The following is an 18,921-nucleotide window of genomic DNA, read 5'->3' as shown; positions in this document are numbered from 1 at the left end:
GACCAGTTAATCTGCCATAGTATTTCAATTTGAGAGCGATGAAATTGTATGCTTCCACCTTTGAGGTGATCCTTAAACTTTCAGCACATCTGAGATGCGTTGTGAATGAGGTTCAACAGAAAAGAAGTACAAACATGGACAAAATTGTAGTCTATACAGATAACATCCATAGAGATTTCTTTGTCTATATTAATACGCTTCTCAAAAACTTCAACTAGCTTCATCAAACCAACTTACCTTCAGCAAAGCCATGCTGGTTTATTGATCAGCTCATTTTCTTAAATGCCGAGTTGCCCAGCCTTATCCCATTCCAGTAGCCTTCTCACAACTGACCTTTAACTTTCAGGCCTGTAGTTACTTTTCTTCTCTCTCCTACTCCATTTTAAATAATGGAGTCACATTATATAGCCGCAGATCTAACGACACAGAGGTAGCACCCCGACCTCTGGATGAATGTTCCACTTCATGGCTTGACAACCACAGAAGGTGCATTCGTATCGGGCCAAATATGTTGGCCTGCAAATCCTTCCAAGAAACCTGATGGCAGGTGATAAGAGCTGGAGAGCTTCCTGGTCAACAGAAATCAAACCAGTACTTCGCCAAGCATAATCATGGGTCAATCCAATGCAAACGCATGGTCTCCAACACCTTTTTGGGGCATGGGACCTGAAGGAGGAAGACAATATGCATTTAAAGGCAGAATACAACAAACAATAAAAGTGTTAGAGCAACAGGATACTGAAACTCTACAGCACACTCGCAGTTCTTAGTTACAATTGTATTAAGCTTTTCACTAATCCACCTTGGTTTGAAATTTGAGTTAATTCCCTCCTTTTCCACTCACTTCCTTCCCTGCCTGTCTGACTTCACATTAGTGCTGCAAGTGCAGTTTTAATAAGCAACAGGCTGCTGCCGCAGCTCCCTTCTGCTACTGTGCAGATGCTGCCCCAGGACCTCCTGCCAGTAATCAATGCCATTGATCAGCACTGCCCTTGCTTACTGCTCGAGGGCATCTGGCACACACAAAAAAAAGCTAGAAACAATTTCAGCTTTAATAAATATGAATTTAAAAGGTAGAAACGAATTGTGACAGCACAAACTTGTTACTCAGCAAGCACTAGATTAAAAAGAAGGGCATTCAGTACAACGCAAATGTCAGTGCAAGCTAGCACCTGACAATGAATGCTGGAAGATAATTATATTCAAGATCAAATAGAACGGAAGAGACATACTCCCAGTTAGAGTAGAACATGCAGGTTAAAAGGAACATGATTCCAAAAGCTTGTGTTTGATTGCTTTGAGGAATTTGAAAAAGATGTGTGACCTCTGCTGTGTTTGTGAACAACAACATAGATCTACACAAAAGGTTGGGTCTTGGAAGCCAACGAGAACCAGCGTTTCTTTAAAGAGTGCTATAATTTATGAAACCATTCATTATTCCATCTAGAGCTCCTCCCCCCCCCCCCCCACCCCACCTGCCACCCCACCCCATACACCACTGTGCCAATGTTTACAGATAGTCTCTGTACATCTGTATAAACTAGCACTTTGCCTAGAACTAGCCGCATACCCACATGGCAGCAAAGTTCAAGTCACTATTCTTGCATGTCTGAACTCAGGAAATGCTTGAAATATGAAGGCAAATGTAGAACAACCTCGCATTTCATGTTAAAATAGAATAAATTACAAATTTCAAAGTGTGAACAGTCTCCAATTTAAAAGAAAATCTAGGCTGACCTCTGCAAATTGATACACAAAAACAACATGGGTCAGTTACATCAGGGAGAGGTGGTGGTACAGTGGTATTGCCACTAAAATCTAGAGATCCAGGGTAATGTGATTGCAGGCTCGAATTGGAATTCAATAAAATCTGTAATTTAAAGTCTAATCATCGCCATGAAACCATTGTCGATTATCGTATTAAAAAACCTCATCTGGTTCGCTACTGTCTTTTTGGGGTGGAAATCTGCCAACTTTAGGCTTACCTGGTCTGGCCTACATGTGACTAGATCGGGATTGGAGTGGTTGACTATTAAATAAGGATGGGCCATAAACGCTGGCCCGCGACACCCACGTCCCAGGATTGATTTTTTTTTTAATGTTCAGTTTTTGCTTTCTGAGAGAACGAGAGCGGCATAGCCGAGATAGTTTAGTGAAGCAGGAACTCCTCACCAATAGCACATTCACCCAAAGTCACCAGAAAGTTTCAAATTATATCAGCAACCTTTCTAGCACACTAACCTCTCCAGACCCGAATGCTTGGGACCAAGATATTTCTGGCATTCAGAATTTTCTGAATTACAGAATTACATTAGAATACCCAATCCACAAGTGAGAGAACTAGAAAATACAGTAGATAAATAGTTACCTGAAACAGTGATTAAAATGTTAGAAACTATAATTAAAATGTTACTTATCGACTGTATCTGTCATGCTTCCACTCCAAAAGTACTGGACTAAAGAATTGACTAGTGAGTCCCAAGAGTTGGTTGGATGCTCAATAATTTTGGGACAACTTTGGGGCAGCATGGTAGTGTTGTGGATAGCACAATCACTTCACAGCTCCTAGGTCCCAGGTTCAATTCCGGCTTGGGTCACTGTCTGTGCGGCGTCTGCACATCCTCCCAGTGTGTGCGTGGGTTTCCTCCGGGTGCTCCGGTTTCCTCCCACAGTCCAAAGATGTGCAGGTTAGGTGGATTGGCCAGGATAAATTGCCCTTAGTGTCCAAAATTGCCCTTAGTGTTGGCTGGGGTTACTGAGTTATGGGGATAGGGTGGAGGAGTTGACCTTGGGTAGGGTGCTCTTTCGAAGAGCCGGTGCAGACTCGATGGGCCGAATGGCCTACTTCTCCACTGTAAAATCTATGTAAACTGATTTTTTAATAAATTTATATGTACAAAACATAATCGAAAAAAATCAGATTAGTGTAGAACTTGGGATAAATTTTACTTGATAAAGTTTAACTCGACATACAGAACATTTAATCCAAAGAAAGGTAATTTTAAATAAAATTACAGGACAGCAACAACCCATTTGACCCAACTATCTCGGCCAAAGTTGTGTTCCACATGGGCCTCCTCCCAACTTATTTACCCTATCTGCATATCTTTCTATTCATTTCTTCCTCATGCCCATATCTAGTTTCCCCTACAAAGCATAAATACTTGCCACGAGGTTATGCCCCTCTATATTTTAAAATATGTTTTTTCAACCTTCCACTGACTGGAAATTTTGCAATTTGAACTGAACCAAAGCAAACTGCTCAAAAGTGCACGGCCACATTCCAAGGTGACGGTGAGAAACAAACAAATCATGCTCAAGGGAGTGTAAAGAGAGAGAGACACACTTTCTATAATCCAGACACCCATCAAAACTTACAATTGCCGAAAGAAGACACATTAAAAATGCAAGGTACTGGATACTGAAACTGTTACTACCCTCAATAGGGACGGAACTTGTATAACATCCGATACCCCTCATACACCTCAGAGAATGAGCTACCCAGGTTACTAGGGAGCGGAGTTTCCTCCCAATTGGAGGAGTTCCCCACAGAAAATAAACCCCGACCTTCAAGCAGTTCAGGGAAGGTGACCCTTAAGGGGGTGGAGAGGAGTTGTGACCAGTGTGGAATAGACAAGAATTGTACCCAGTCAGCCTGGCCTCTTGTGGAGTCTTTGCCACAATAGAAACAGAAACAATGGCTGCCACAGACACACACACCAAAATCTCTTAGAAATACACAATGGATGAAGTATTTCAAGTCACCACTGTCCAGCCATTAGAGAAAGAGATTGAACGTGACACGGATGGCGTCAAGGAAGTTTTTGGCAGAGGAAACAGGCTGAAGGATGCTCTCTCCATCTCTAACTTTTGGATTTTATGCCGTCTATCAAAGAACACCTAACTGTATATTCTTTCACCATTTGTTATTGGGTCCATGTGAAGAGTGTCAGAATCATTGCATGATGGCCGAATGCTTGATGTCACTATTATTGTCAGGTTTAGTGGTTAATGTATTTGTTCTCCGACCCTCAAGAAAACCTCGTTTGACTGGCTCATTATTACTCTCAGCTTAAATAGTTCCGTATATACTCGCGTATCCTTCGATCTCGCGTATCATACGACCCCTAAATTTTCGTCCCCAAAACATGATTTTATGGTATACCTCATGAATCATGCGAGTGACTTTTTTGGAAATTAATTTTGGAAACTAAAACTTCCAAATGGTATCATTGTGTGTGGTTTCTGCAGAGTTGATTCTGCTGTGAAAGCTGTTCGCGATTCGAACAGCTTTCCAGCTGGCTTTACTCGCGTTGTTCAGCCACTTGCCGTTTCCATTCATAAAAACATGAATGGAAACGTCAAGTGGCTGAACATCTTCCCATCAGAATACTACTCTTCAGATTTTGACCACAGCATTCTGATGGGAAGATGTTCAGCCACTTGACGTTTCCATTCATGTTTTTATGAATGGAAACGGCAAGTGGCTGAACGACGCTAGTAAAGCCAGCTGGATGCTATGTGACTTATCTTGGCCAGCATTTCACACCCGCGATTTTTGTACCTCGCGTATCATGCGACCCCCGAAATTTAGGCTTCAAATTAGGTGCTCAAAAGTCGCATGTTACGCGAGTATATACGGTAAATATATTCTGATTTGGAACGGCATATCCTGAAGAAACTTAACCTTTGTGGTGACCAACTGAGCAGGTTGGATAGCGGGGAATCAGTTCACCCCTTCTCACCTGGTCGTAACATACTCTTCACCTCAGCTGCTTTGTGTATAATCTTGTTACAAGAACATTTTATTTGTTCCATTTAAAGAAAAGATATCACTGGAATCATCCGGAATTCCATTAGTCTTTATTCCTGTGACTATCCAGCTTCACTGACATTAGTTAAAAGAAAAGTCATGATCACTTTTACGTTTCTCCCGACCAACAGCATCAGGACAGATGCTGTAATTATCATAGGTTTCTTATATATATTACAAAAATAAAGAGTCTTTATATGTGTGAAACAACACAAAAAGGTGGCTGGCAGCAGAGCACTTATGTTCCAGAATTAATTAGTAGAAGTCCTCAAAGAACTGCATTAAACTCCCATTTCTAGTCATTGATCAGTATGTCGCTATAGTTTTCCAGTCCTTGGAAGTAACAATTGAGATCCCAAAACAGAATAAAAGGGTGCTACTCCAAAAATCGAGGGAGATTTGATATAGTTGTTAGAAGAGACCATGTTATAATCTTCTTTCCTTCATGATATATCTCTTCCCCATTTTAACTATTCATAACTACTCAACCTGTTGGACTTTAACCTGGTGTTGTAAGACTTCTTACTGTGCTTAGAACGCCGTTAACATATCTGCTTGCACAACCTCCCCTGGCAACACATTCCAGACACTCACCACCCTGTGTAAAAAACATGCCTGGCACATTTCCTCTAAACTTTGCCCCACGGACATTAAACCTATGCCCCTGATGACGGACCTCTTCATACTGGCAAAGAGTGCCGACCCATCCATTCTATCCATGCCCCCAATAATCTTGTAGACCTCTATCAGGTTGCCCCTCAACCTCCGTCGTTCAAATGAAAACAGTAAAGAATCAAGTTGCAAGGAACTCCAAAACAAAAGTGCGCGCAACTTTTTTTAAATGAAGATTTTCATTTTTAATCTTCCGGAAGATAAGGGCAGGACTGTAGCACAGTGGTTAGCACAGTTGCTTCACAGCACCAGGGACCTGAGTTCGATTCCCTCTTGGGTCACTGGCTGTGTGGAATCTGCACGCTCTCCCCGTGTCTGCGTGGGTTTTCTCCAGGTGCTCCGGTTTGCTCCCACAGTCCAAAGATGTGCAGGTTAGGTGCATTGGCTATGCTAAATTGCCCTTTGTGTCCAAAAAAGGTTAGGTGGGATTATGGGGATAAGGTGGAGGTGTGGGGTTAGGGTGGAGGTATGGGCTTAGGTAGGATGCTCTTTCCAAAGGCTGGTGCAGACTCAATGGGCTGAATGGCCTCCTTCTGCACTGTAAATTCTATGATTTATCATGTAATAGACCAACCCTCACCTTTTCCCCTTGCGAAAAATGCTATCACTTTAAAAGGAATACAATCTATTCAATTTTCCCAATAACAGGTTACCAATTCAATATTGCAAGCAATTAGTTCAAAGTCACGATACATCAGATGTCAAGAAAATGCAGCTTCCTGGCTAACACCAACTCTGACACCAAGACTCTACCGCCTGAAATAAAAAGAACCAAAATTAAATAAAAGCTTTTTACAAATTCCAGATATATATTCTGAAGATAAAATGCATGCAAATTACTGAAATGATGCAATGTCATCTCAGGTTTCAGATGATGTTTATTTAGCATAAAGGTCTGCGAGATCAACAATGAAACAACATTTGGCCCTTTGAGGCAGCTTTCTGTAATAGATAAATACTTCTATGGTCAGGCGCTTCCAGGTCAATGTACTAAGGGAGATGAATAATTACATGTTAAACCACCAAAATATCTTTTAAAGACATTTTATTTTTCCTTGACCTCCAGATGCTAATCAAGCAAAACCAAGGATAAATAAACAAACAAACATTACAATCTATTATTCAAGCTGAACTGTTCAGTTGCACAAATGGTTTTCCCTTGGGCTAGAACAGGGGTGGGCAAACTTTTCCGTGCAAGGGCCACATTCAGAAATTCACAATTTTAAAGGGCCGCATAGTATTAATAGTCCCGGTTGTAACCAATTAGCGTGCGGCATATACCTCAGCGCTTCCCCCGGCGGCATCCTGCCTTTAGCCCTCTTTATCTCTACTTTTCAAAAATGGCGCTTCACCCAGTTATGATTCTGGGCGCCTCATATAGAACATAGAACAGTACAGCACAGAACAGGCCCTTCGGCCCTCGATGTTGTGCCGAGCAATGATCACCCTACTCAAGTCAACGTATCCACCCTATACCAGTAACCCAACAGCCCCCCACATTAACCTTATAAAAAAAATATATATATTTTTAAAAAAAAATTTTTTTTTAATGACTTGATCTTGGTGGGCCGCATAAAGACCTTTGAGGGCCGCATGCGCCCCGCGGGCCGTAGTTTGCCCACCCCTGGGCTAGAACTACACCAACTATAATATCCCACAATGAATCCAATCAGTATCCTGGTTAATACTTATTCCTCAATCAGCAACACAAAAAAACAGATTATCTGGTCATTATCACATTTGTGGTTGTGGGAGTTCGCTGTGTGCATTTCAGCAGCCACACTTCCTACACTACAACAGTGACAACACTTCCAAAAAGTGCTTCATTAGCTGTAAACGAAAAGCACTTTACATGCTTCCTTTCTTTATTTCATCACACATCTGACCTGTGCCCTATAGATGGTGGCAAACGTTGGGGAGTCAGGTAACTAGAGTTACTCACCACAGAATTCCCTGTTTCTGTAGCCCACAGTATTTACATGGCCGGTCCAGTAACATCCCTGATCCCCCACAATCCGATTCCCAACTCTCCTCCCAGCTCCTCTTCCCACTTCCTCTTGACCTCCATCAACTCCTTGTGTATCTCCAAAACCCCTCTCCTCTCCAACCCCGGTTTATGACATCACCTTATTCTGTAGTCCCCTCAGGGGGAGGCGAGGAAAGTTTGGAACCTGCCTCCGTACAAAGTCCCGCACCTGAAGGCACCGAAACCCGTTCCCACCCAGCAGCTCGAACTCCTCCTCTAATGCCTCCAAGGTCAGAAAGCCCTCCTGGATGAATAAGTCCCCAAAACTCTCAATCTCTGCCCGCCGCCATCAGTTAAAGCCTCCATAACATTTTATGTTTTTAATCAGATTTACAACAACTACAGTATTTTGCTTTTTTGGGGCTGTAATGAGATCTGGAATCGTGATTAAGGCCGAATCCAGACCATGGACCAATAAGCAGTTATAATAGAGGAAGTATTGCTTGATGGAACTGTAAATGAGACCTTCCATCACTGCTGATTATAGAGTGTAGGCAGATAGGGCAGTTATTGGCCAGATCAGATTTGTCCTGCATATCATATCTGGACAATTTTCCATATTGTTGGATAAATGTTCATGTTGCAGCAGTACAGCAACAACTTATCTTAGGGCACAGTTAGCTCTAGAGCACGTCTTCAGCACTATAGCCAGGATGTTGACAGAGTACATAACCTTTTGTTGTATCCAGAGCATTCAGACATTTTGTTATTTCAGGTGCAGTGATCAGAATTGGCTCAAGATTGACTGATACAGGAGATCTCGGGAGGAGGCCGAGATGGATCAGCTACCTGCCAATTCTGGCTGAAGATGGTTGCAAATGCCGCAACTTTGTCTTTTGCATCAACATGCTGTACATTATCAGCATTGAGAATTGGCGGGGGTCCTTCGGTTAGTTGTTTTATTGTTCTCTACCTTCACCACTCCATGTGGCAGGTCTGTAGGCTTTTATCTGATCCGTTAATATGGGATTATTTTGTTCTATCGCATTCTGGTTCCACTGTTTAACATGGATGTAATTCGGTATTATAACCTCCAGGTTGACGTCTCACCTTTCGGTATGCCTGGTGTGGCACCTGGCATGATCGTCTGCATTCCTCATTGGACCAGATTTGATCCCCTGGCTTGATGGTAAAGGTAAAGTGAAGATTTGCCGGATTATGTGGTTGAATACAATTCTGTAGCTGCTGAGGACAGTCTGAATGCCCCATTTTGAGTAGCTAGACCGGGTCGGAATCCATCCTATTTCATACCATGGTAGTGCCACACAACACGATGGAGGGTGTCCTCGGTGTGAAGGCAGGGTGCCATTCCGAATAATTACTACCATGGACAGATGCATCTGCGGCTGGCCGACAGATGAAGGAGGAGGTCAAGTGGGTTTCTCCCTCTTCTCTTATCTCCTGTAGGCCCAATCTGGCAGTCATGTACTTCAGCATTTGGTAATTGTGGTCAGTAGTGGTGCTACTGAGCCATTCTGGGAGATGGACAGTGAAGACCCCATCCAGCGTACATTCTGTGTGTTTGTCACCTTCAGTGCTTCTTCCAATTGGTGTACTGATTCACCAGCTGAAAGAAATAAAAGCTACTCAACATAAAAACAACAATCTCCTATCTCAAAAATCTGAAAACGGCTTTAAAAAATAACTTGTATTTAAAGACTGACATCGTCAAGGTTAAGATAAATGGAGAACTTGAGGAAACCCTATTGTACATATATTATACATTAAAAAAAGAGAATGAAGTAGTGCATAATATGAAGAGTCACTAGCTGAAGCTCAGTATAGTTTGCGGATTAATTATTTTGGCATGGATCACCTTACAAGTTTCACTTTCCTATTAGGGAAATCAAACTTGGCTGCTCTTCACCTTTTCCCAATTCACCTTCTGTTTTCATACCCTCGCTTAGTTTGTAGGGGCTAATTTATCACATTCTATAATTTAAAAAGAAACTTTTCCCTTCCTTGCAATCTGTAGAAACTATTAAACTACACAGTAGCTTGTTTTGAGGAAAGAGTACAGCATTTACAAAAGTGTATCCAGATTTAAATGAACACAGCTTATTTTGTGATTTATGAGGCTTGTTTTTTTTTAAAATTCAGACAAAAAGCAGAAGAGGTTTGCAATGGCTCCTCCATAATTCAGTACTCACTCCTAAAGCAGCATGCCGGTCATAAATCACAGCAATATTAGCAACCAGGATAAAACAGCGCTTTTGAAATATGCTGCAGCATCAGATTAAGATGTAAAACCATGTGACCAGAATACTACACCTTCAATTAGTGTGTACTTATGGAGCAGATTGGGGTTAATTAATTGTTTACAGACAGCAACTGTGTCATGTTCTGGTATTTTATGAAACAGAGTTCTATAAATCAGGGCCAGGCAAAGCAAACAAGGTCTAACGAACTCTGCAAAACAAAAGTCATTTTTGAACAAATAAGCTCTGTACACAATGATGGAGAACCAAAACAGGGGAAAGTGACAGCAGAGTGATAGTTTAATAAAGTCTTAGCTTACTGCACAGCTGAATGTTACACCTCTGTAAAGGATAGACTTCAGCAATATTATTAATCGCTACACTGCTACAAGTGTATAGCATTACAACTAGAGCTTCATATTTTCGACTAAGCAAATTATCTTGTAACTCAAAAGGGTTTCACTTATGAATCACCAATGTACTTTTTCCGATGAAAACCGGCACTCAAGGAAGTAAGTTTCCTCCCACAAGCCCACATCACTTCCCTCCCTGCTATTTTCAAATCTTCAAGCACAAATAAAGTCTTGCATTTATATAGCACCTTTCAAACCAATGAATCACTTTCAAAGTGTAGTCACTGTTGTAATATATGAAAAGGGTAGAGGAACAGACACCAATCAGCTAAATTGAGATATGGCAGAACAGTATTGGGGACTGAAAACTAGTGGTTTGTCCATAACTAGCTCTCATATGAATCTAACAATCATCGGGAATCAGGAAAAAAACTCCTAGCTAGTGCTGAATCACACCTGCCCTGCTCAGGCAGCAAAAACAAAACATTTAAAATGTACAAAGTGGTAAATAAAAATTGCAGTGTCATGTGGTTGCTAGTATTTTCCTTTTTCAATTCAAACTTTTCTAAATCTCTAAACACAGTTTTGGGATGAACTGCCCATTAAAAGATCATTTAATCTTACATCTCACCTATTAGTGGCAGAGGTTAAACTGAATTTTAACTACTTGAGCAATCGCATTCATCCTAATTTCTCCTTGCACACAGTCAACACCACAAGCTCATTTAGTGCAAGATAGCAATTTGATTAACACTTCCTTTTCAAGCCCCAAGCATTCAGAGAGCAGCAGCTGACTGAGCTGGTAATTATCTGCTTATCTCAACCATCAAATGCAGAACATATAAGCATTCGCTCCATGAAGCGCCTGACAACTCTACAGCCATTGTTAGCATCACATATCAATCAGGCTTCCCGGTGAATACAGTCTCGCCAGATTTTAGCACCCTGGACAGCTCACTCTGGCAGAAAAATGCTTAAAGGGGGGCCTCATTTCAACTTTATATTGAACTACTGGAAAACATTATAGTACACAGAACAGATAGCACACCTGAAAATATCAATTCTATAGGGGATCCCAGGCACAAAAAAGCTAAACAGTGAGTAGTTAGTCACATAGATCATGGAGACCTTAGTCTGCTGAATTAATTCATCTCAGCCAGAGCGAGAGCTGCATTTGATACAATTTGTTTCAGTACCAATGGGAGAATGGGTAAGGTTCCCACTGCTGATTACTTTCCATTGAGCCTGGCAGATAAGTGTGGTTGGTTGGATATCAGGTGAAGACAGGTTTGGGACTTGGGAGTGAATGCAATTCCCTTCAATAAAATATTCACCCATTAAGAGACACTTGGGTGACGTGCCAAAGTAGAGACGATGGAACAATACTCCAGCATGGCAACAATTAGCATTTATATAAACACCTTTATCATTGAAAACAAATTACAACATACTTCACTGAAGCTTCATCAGATAAAATGCTTGCCAAGCCAAAGAAAAGAACTGGAGGATGATTAAAGGTTTGGTCAAAGAGCAGAGTTTTAAGGAAGGTCTGAAATGAAGGAAGAAGATATTGATGCAAAAGAGATTTAAGGAAGAAGTTCCCGAGGATAAGCAATTGAAAGCATGGTCACCAACAGTGGAACAAAGGGAATGGGGAATGCAAAAGAGGCAAGAACCACAGGAATGCAGAGTTCTCTGAAGAGGCGTTTAAGAGAGTTGATGATTTTGGTAAAAATCTCAAATGAGGAGTTAAGGGATTGGAAGCCAATGCAGGGCAGCAAGGGATGGGGTGCTCGAGGTCAAGCAGGATAGAATAGGAGTGGAGTTTTGGGTGATCGGAAGCTTATGAAGGACAACATACAGCAAAGACAGGCGATGTTGAGAGATGATAGGATCTGAGGTCAGAGGTTCAGTGAGATTCTGAATAGCCAGGTTCAAACAGCGTGACAACTAGAATCAGTGGCACAGATAAAGAGTTTGTTTGGGGGGGGGCTAAGGATTACGTAAATGTTCTAGTAAGAAAAAACAAAGAATAAAGGTTAACACGACAGGGAAACAGGTGGGTGATTGGCTGGTGAGTATTTCTTACTTATCTTAACAGAATTTCACATCAGGGCAAGTATATCATTTACTGAAATAATAAGAATTCAATCAAAAGCAGCACCAGAGACACAAGTTAATCAATAAAATAATTCATTAACGCGCTATAAATATGACAGGGTAGGTGATGTGCTGCAGCTGCAGAAAGAGGGTGCTGCTGGATGCCAGTGTGATTCAAGGCTGCAGTATGTCAAACTCAAGGAGCATCTGCTCAAAGTCAGTGAGCTGAATGCCAAGCTGCATCGGGGGGTGGGCACTTTCTTACAGTGCAGGAGGCCAGGAGGCCCATCGAGCCTGCACCAGCTCTTGGAAAGAGCACCCTACTTAAACTCCACCCTATTCCCGTAAACCTGTAACCACACCTAACCTTTTAGGACACTACGGGTAATTTTTCATGGCCAATCCACCTAACCTGCACAGCTTTGGACTGTGGGAGGAAACCAGAGCACCCGCAGGAAACCCACGCAGACACGGGGAGAATGTGCAGACTCCATACAGACAGTGACCCAAGCCAGGAATCGAACCTGGGACCCTGGAGCTGTGAAGCAACTGTGCTAACCACTGTGCTGCCCAGTGTTCTGGCGAGTCGTATAACGAGAGCACTAGAGAGGACTTTAAACTAAATGGTGAGAGAAAATGTAATAAATTATAGGGAAAGAATAAGGCAAGTAAACAGGTAGCAATAAGGGTGTTGACAATCAGAGCATCATAGGGAGCGACAGAACGTACAAGTTTAAGACCGTGCAGATAAGGCTACAAGCTGCAAAAATAATTAAAAAGACAGAACCAAATGCTCTGCATCTGAACACACATAGCATTTCTAACAAAATGGATGAATTGTGTGCTCATATATGTATGATCTGATAGCCATTATAGAGGCAAAGCAACATGACAATGGTTGACACCTGAATATTCAAGGTTACATGACATTTCCTAACTTCCTGTACTTCTGAAAAGGCGGTCTGCTGGCTTTGTTAGTTAAGAATAACAGTACAATAGACAGAGATAACCTTAGTTTTATATATCAAGAGAATACGTTTGGGTATAGATAAGAAATAGCAAAATGAGAAATCACTTGGGGGAGCAGTTTATAGGCCCTCTGACAGTAACCATACTGTTGGACGGCGTATTTGAGGAGGCGTGACCAGTACAAACTGGACGGGTTAAAACTGGGGAGGACCGGGACTGATATCCTAGGGCGAGTATTTGCTATTGTGGTTGGGTAGGGTTTAAACTACAATGGCAGGGGTTTGGAAATCCAAGCATGGTGACAAGGGAAAGAGAAACAAGGACAGTAATAAAAGAACAGTAAAATGCAAAAAAGATAGAATGTCTAATAAAGAGCAAGAGGCAAATGTAGCCACAGTACAATGAACAGTTAGGATAATAAAAAATGGCAAACGGCAAGCCTAAAAGCTCTGCATCTTAATGCATGAAGCATTCAGAATAAAGTCGACAAACTGATGGTGCAAATAGAGTTAAACAGATATGATCTCATAGCCATTACGGAAACATGGTTACAAGGGGAATCAAAACTGGGAACTTAATATTCAGGGATATTTCGCCTTTCGGAAGAATAGGAGGGAAGGAAGGAAAAGGTGGTGGGATAGCACTGGTAATAAGAGATGATATGGGGACAGTTATGAGGGACAATCTAGACTTGGATGATGGAGAGATGGGTAGAGGTTAAAAATAAAACAGTAAGGGGAAGGTGACATTGGTAGGAGTAGGGTATAGATTCCCAAACAGAAGCCACCCTGTAGGAAAGGTATAAATCAACAAATAATAGGCTTATGTCAAACCAATAGAGCAATAATTATGGGTGACTTTAATCTTCGTGATCGAGTTAATCCAGCTGGAAAGGGTAGCTACGACAACAAATTCATAGAGTATATTAGTGATAGTTTCCTAGAGCAATAGATCATGAAGCCAACCAGGGAGCAGACCATCTTGGATCTGGTAATAGGTAACGAGGCAGGTTTAATAAATTATCACAGAGTAAATAATCTCCTAGGAAGTAGTGATCATAATATGACGGAATTTAATATTCAGTTTGAGAATGAGAAACTTGGGTCGGAATTACAATAAAATGAGAATAGAGTTAGCTAATGTGGACTGGGCGTATAGATTAGCAGGACAGACAGTAAACAAGCTGTGGCAGACATTTAAGGAAGTAACTCATGACTCTCAGCAAAAATATATTCTAATAAGGAGTAAAATTTCTAAGAGAGGGATAAATCAACCATTGCTAACCAAGGAATTTAAAGAGAGCATTGAGTTGAAAGAAAAAGCGGGTGAAAAAGGGGAAAAATCTGTACTGACTGCATAGTTGATTGTTGGGACGTATGTTTTCTAAGGTGTTTATTTGCTGTAACTTGTTTTGATACAAGTTTGTAATAAAATACATTATTTTTTAAGTTGAAAGAAAAATCATATAAAGGAGGCAAAAGTCAGTGATAGCCCTAAAGACCAAGATAAATTCAGAATCCATCAAAGGAGGACTAAAAAGATAATAGAAAGAAAATAAACTACAAGGGCAAACTAGCAAGGAATATAATAACTGACAATAAGAGTTTCTTTAAATATATAAAAAGAGAGAGAGAGAGAGAGAGAGAGAAAGAAAGAGAGAGGGAGATAGAGATCAAAGCAAATATAGGCCCCGTAGAAATGAATCTGGAGAAATAGTTATGGTAAACAAGGAAATGACAGAGGAGTTAAACAAATATTTTGCATCAGTCTTTACACTGAAAGATACTTCGAACATCCCATTAATACTAAAGAATACAGGGGAGGAATTAAATAGCATTACTATCACTAAAGAAGTAGTATTAGACAAACAAATAGAGTTAAAGATAAGAAATCCCCTGGCCCTCGTGATTTGCATAATAGAAACCTAAAATAAGTAGCTACAGAGCTAGTGGATACATTAGTTGTAATTTTACAAAAATCCTTGGATTCTGGAGAAGTACGGAGGATTGGAAAACTACCAAAATGACAACTCGATTCAAAAAGGGAAGAAGGAAAAATGCAGGCAACTATAGGCCGATTAGCCAAACATTTATTATTGGAAAAATATTGGAATCAATTAAGGAAGCAATAGAAACACATTTGGGAAATAATCTAATCAAGCAAAATCAGCCTGGCTTCATGAAAGGGAAATCGTGCCTGACTTAATTTATTAGAGCTTTTGTGCAAATCTCAAGCAGAGAGGATAGTGGGGGAACCCACATAGGTGCGTTGTATTTCAATTTCCAAAAGGCATTCAGCAAGATACCTCTCAAAAGGTTAAGCCATAAGAGCCCATGGAGGTAAAATATTGGCATGGATAGAAAATTGGCTAATGAGCAGGAAACAGCAAGTGGGGATAAAGGATTCTTTTTCAGGTTGGCGACTTGTAACCAGTAGGGTTTCACAGGGATCAGTGCTGGGACAACAACTGTTTACACTACATATCCATAACTTGAAGGAAGGAAGCAATGTACTGTAACCAAACTGACATTGGCAAAGGCAGCTTGAAAGATTATTTTTGGAGTGTTTTCATGACAGTTTCTTAGAGCTGAAAGTCCTAAAGCCAACAAGAGAGCAGGCTGTTGTAGATCTGGTCATGTGCAATGGAACAGGATTCATTAATGACATAATTGTAACGGTACCCCTAGGTACCAATGATCATAATATGACTGAATTTCACATTCATTTTGAGAGAGGGCAAACTGGGTATAAGACTAGTGTTTTAAAAACTTAAATGAGAACAATTAAATGAGAGAGTAAGAATACAGAGCTGGCTAAAGTGAACTAGGAAATTAGGTTAGGGCAAGATCAAGAGAGATGCAGTGATAGATATTCGAGGAGATATTTCACAACACTCAGCCAAAATACATTCCAGTGAGAAAGAAAAACTCAGGGGAAGGACAGCAATTTGTGGCTAAATAAGGAAGTTAAAGATAGCATCAAATTGAAAGAAAAAGCATACAATTTTGCAAAGATTCATGGCAGGTCAAAAGATTGGACAGAATATAAAAAGCAGCAAAGAATGACTTGAGAGAAAAAAAGAGCAGAGAAAGCTAGCTAGAAATATAAAAGACAGATAGTAAGAGTTTCTACAGGTATTTAAAAAGGAAAAAAAATAACTTAGTGTTGGTTGTGACAAATGTAGGAAATTTATATACATATTGTCCGTTGCAGTGTTTCTTTTAAACCTTTTTATTCAGCACATTTTCATCATACAAAGAAAAGAAAAACAAAGAAACAACAGCAAGAATGACCCCATTAATATACAGCCCGAAACATCGGCTCACAAAATCCAAATAGAAGTTTTTAAAAAACAGAACAAACCAAACGTCCCCCTCCCCTCTTGGTGTTCAATGGCAACAAGTTCCCGAATGTGCATGATAAACAAACCAAAGGTTGTAGAACCCCTCCTTCGCCGCTGCCACCTCTTTCTCCCCTTCCCCCCACCACTCAGCTCACATTTCACCTTCTCCAGGGTCTAGAATTCCAGCAGGTCCCCCCGGCACGTCCAGGCACAGGGCAGAGAAACTGACCTCCACCCCAGCAGGATCCACCTTCGAGCAGTCAGCAAGGCAAAGGCTAAAACATCTGCCACTGCACTTGCCTGTAAGTCGGGCCAGTCCGACACACCGAAAATGGCCTCTAAGGGACCCAGCTCCAAGTCCACATGTAACACTCCAGAGGTGATGTTGAAAACCTCCCCCCAATACCTTCCCAGCTTCGGGCAGGATCAAAACATATGTACATGGTTTGCCACAGTGCTTGCAAACATCCTCTACTCCCTCAAAAAGCCGGCTCATCCTTGCCCTTGTGAGGTGCGCCCTATACACAACATTTAATTATATCAGTCCCAACTTCACGCACGAGGTTGAGGCATTCACACTTCTTAGCACATTGCACCACAAACCTTCTTCCATTACCTCCCTCAACTCTTCCTCCCACTTTGCCTTAACACCCTCCATTGGCACCCTATCCTCCTTCCCATAAATCGCCAAAATCACCCCCTTCTCCAACTCCCCTGTCGACAGTACCTCCTCCAACGACAAGGGGGCCGGCGCTATCGGGAAGCTCGGAAACTCCTCCCTCAAAGACTCAGACTTGCAGGCACCTAAACCCTTCCTCTTGCGCCAACCTGTACCTCTGCCCCAACTCCTCCAGCCTCGCAAAACATCCCCCCAGGAACAAATCTTTCATTACCTTAATCCCCCTCTCCTCCCATCTCCGAAACCTCGCATCCAGCCTCCCCGGCTCAAACCTATGAATTCCCCCTAATCAGCATCCCCCCTGACCCAGCTCCCAACTTAAAGTGCTGTCTCAGCTGCCTCCAGATCTTCAACATTGCCACCACCACCACCACCATCGGACTCCCTGAATACTTAGCCAAGGGCTATCGGGAGCGGCACCATTGCCAGCGTCCTCAACCCCCCCCCCCCCAAATACTTGAAGTGGTTTGCCGCCCTATGAAATGGCAGCGCCTCCCCCCCAAATCTCTCTAGGACCGCCATCAGATACCCCACTCTACACCAACAAATGTCTTCACATAATCTAGCGCCACCACCACCTCCGTCTCCTTTCCCTCGGTCGACGCCATGATCATATTTAACAAACTTCTAACATTTGAGAACAGCTGCCTTCCCTTCTCAAACCCTGTCTGATCTTCTTCTATCATCTTCGGTAGGGATCCCTCCAGCTAGCATCTTCGCCAATATCTTGGCATCCACATTCAATAAAGATATGGCCTATACGACCCACACTCCATTGGGTCTTTGTCTTTTTTAACAGCAGGGAAATCGAAGCCTGTCTCGATATTTGCGGTAATACCCCTTACCTATCGCCTCCTCAAACATCCCCACCATCAGCGGCGGCGCCAACATATCTTTCAACTTCTTGTAATGCTCCACTGGGAACCCATCCAGCCCCATCACCTTCTCCAATTGCCTCCTTTACCTCCTGTTCCCCCAACTGCCCCTCTAGCCCAGCCCTATCGTCCTCGCCCAACTTTGGATACTCCAACCCGCCGGGAAACTCCCTCATCTCTGTTCCTCACCCAGTGGCTCTGGCTTACACAACCTCTTGTAGAACTCCTCAAAAACTTTTTTAATCTGCTCCGGAGCCACCACCAATTTCCCCTTCCTATCCTGCACTTGCACTCAGAATTCCTCCGGAGCTTGCCAGCCTTGCCACCGCCTTCTCCCCATATTTATAAACTGCTCCCCTGCCAGCCTCAGTTGGCACACCATCTTCCCTGTAGACAACAGGACAAACTTAGCCTGAATCTCCTTACTCTTTCCAGAAGGTCCGGATCTGCATCTCCCATGTACCTCCTGTCATCTTCTCTATCAACTTTTGGCACACCTCCCTCTCCTCCTTATCCGACTTGGTCTTAAATGGGTTCACCTCTCCCCTCACCTTCAGGGCCTCTCACGCCACCGCCTGCAACACTTCCGAACAATTAAACCCCAGATAGTCCCCAATCACCTTCCAAATTTTCTCGCAGAAACATTGGTCACCCAAAAACCACCGCATCCATTCTCCACCTTGGAATATAGGCCACCAGTCTCTCCAAGACCACATCCACCCAATGCAGCGCATGATCTGAGACTGGGCAAGTGAGCGCGGCTGCAACCTGTCCATCCTCGGCTCTTGCCCCATATTCCAATCCCCTCTTACTATTAGCTCGTATGTGTCGAAGTCCGGGATGGCACCTCGCACCCCCTTCGAAAGTCTACATTGTCCCAGTTGAGACCCTAT

General features: G+C 42.3%; 1 protein-coding gene across 2 annotated transcripts in view; it reads right to left on the bottom strand.

Annotated features, from left to right (window-relative positions):
- Window positions 1–18,921, bottom strand: part of med27 (mediator complex subunit 27) — a 263,109-nt gene that overhangs the window by 187,194 nt on the left and 56,994 nt on the right. The window lies entirely within an intron of this gene.

The sequence above is a fragment of the Scyliorhinus canicula genome, chromosome 21 (genome assembly GCF_902713615.1).
Source record: "Scyliorhinus canicula chromosome 21, sScyCan1.1, whole genome shotgun sequence".
Classification (NCBI taxonomy): Eukaryota; Metazoa; Chordata; class Chondrichthyes; order Carcharhiniformes; family Scyliorhinidae; genus Scyliorhinus; species Scyliorhinus canicula.
The sequence above is the reverse complement of the archived record's forward strand: the minus strand, read 5'-3'. Positions and strand labels throughout refer to the sequence as shown.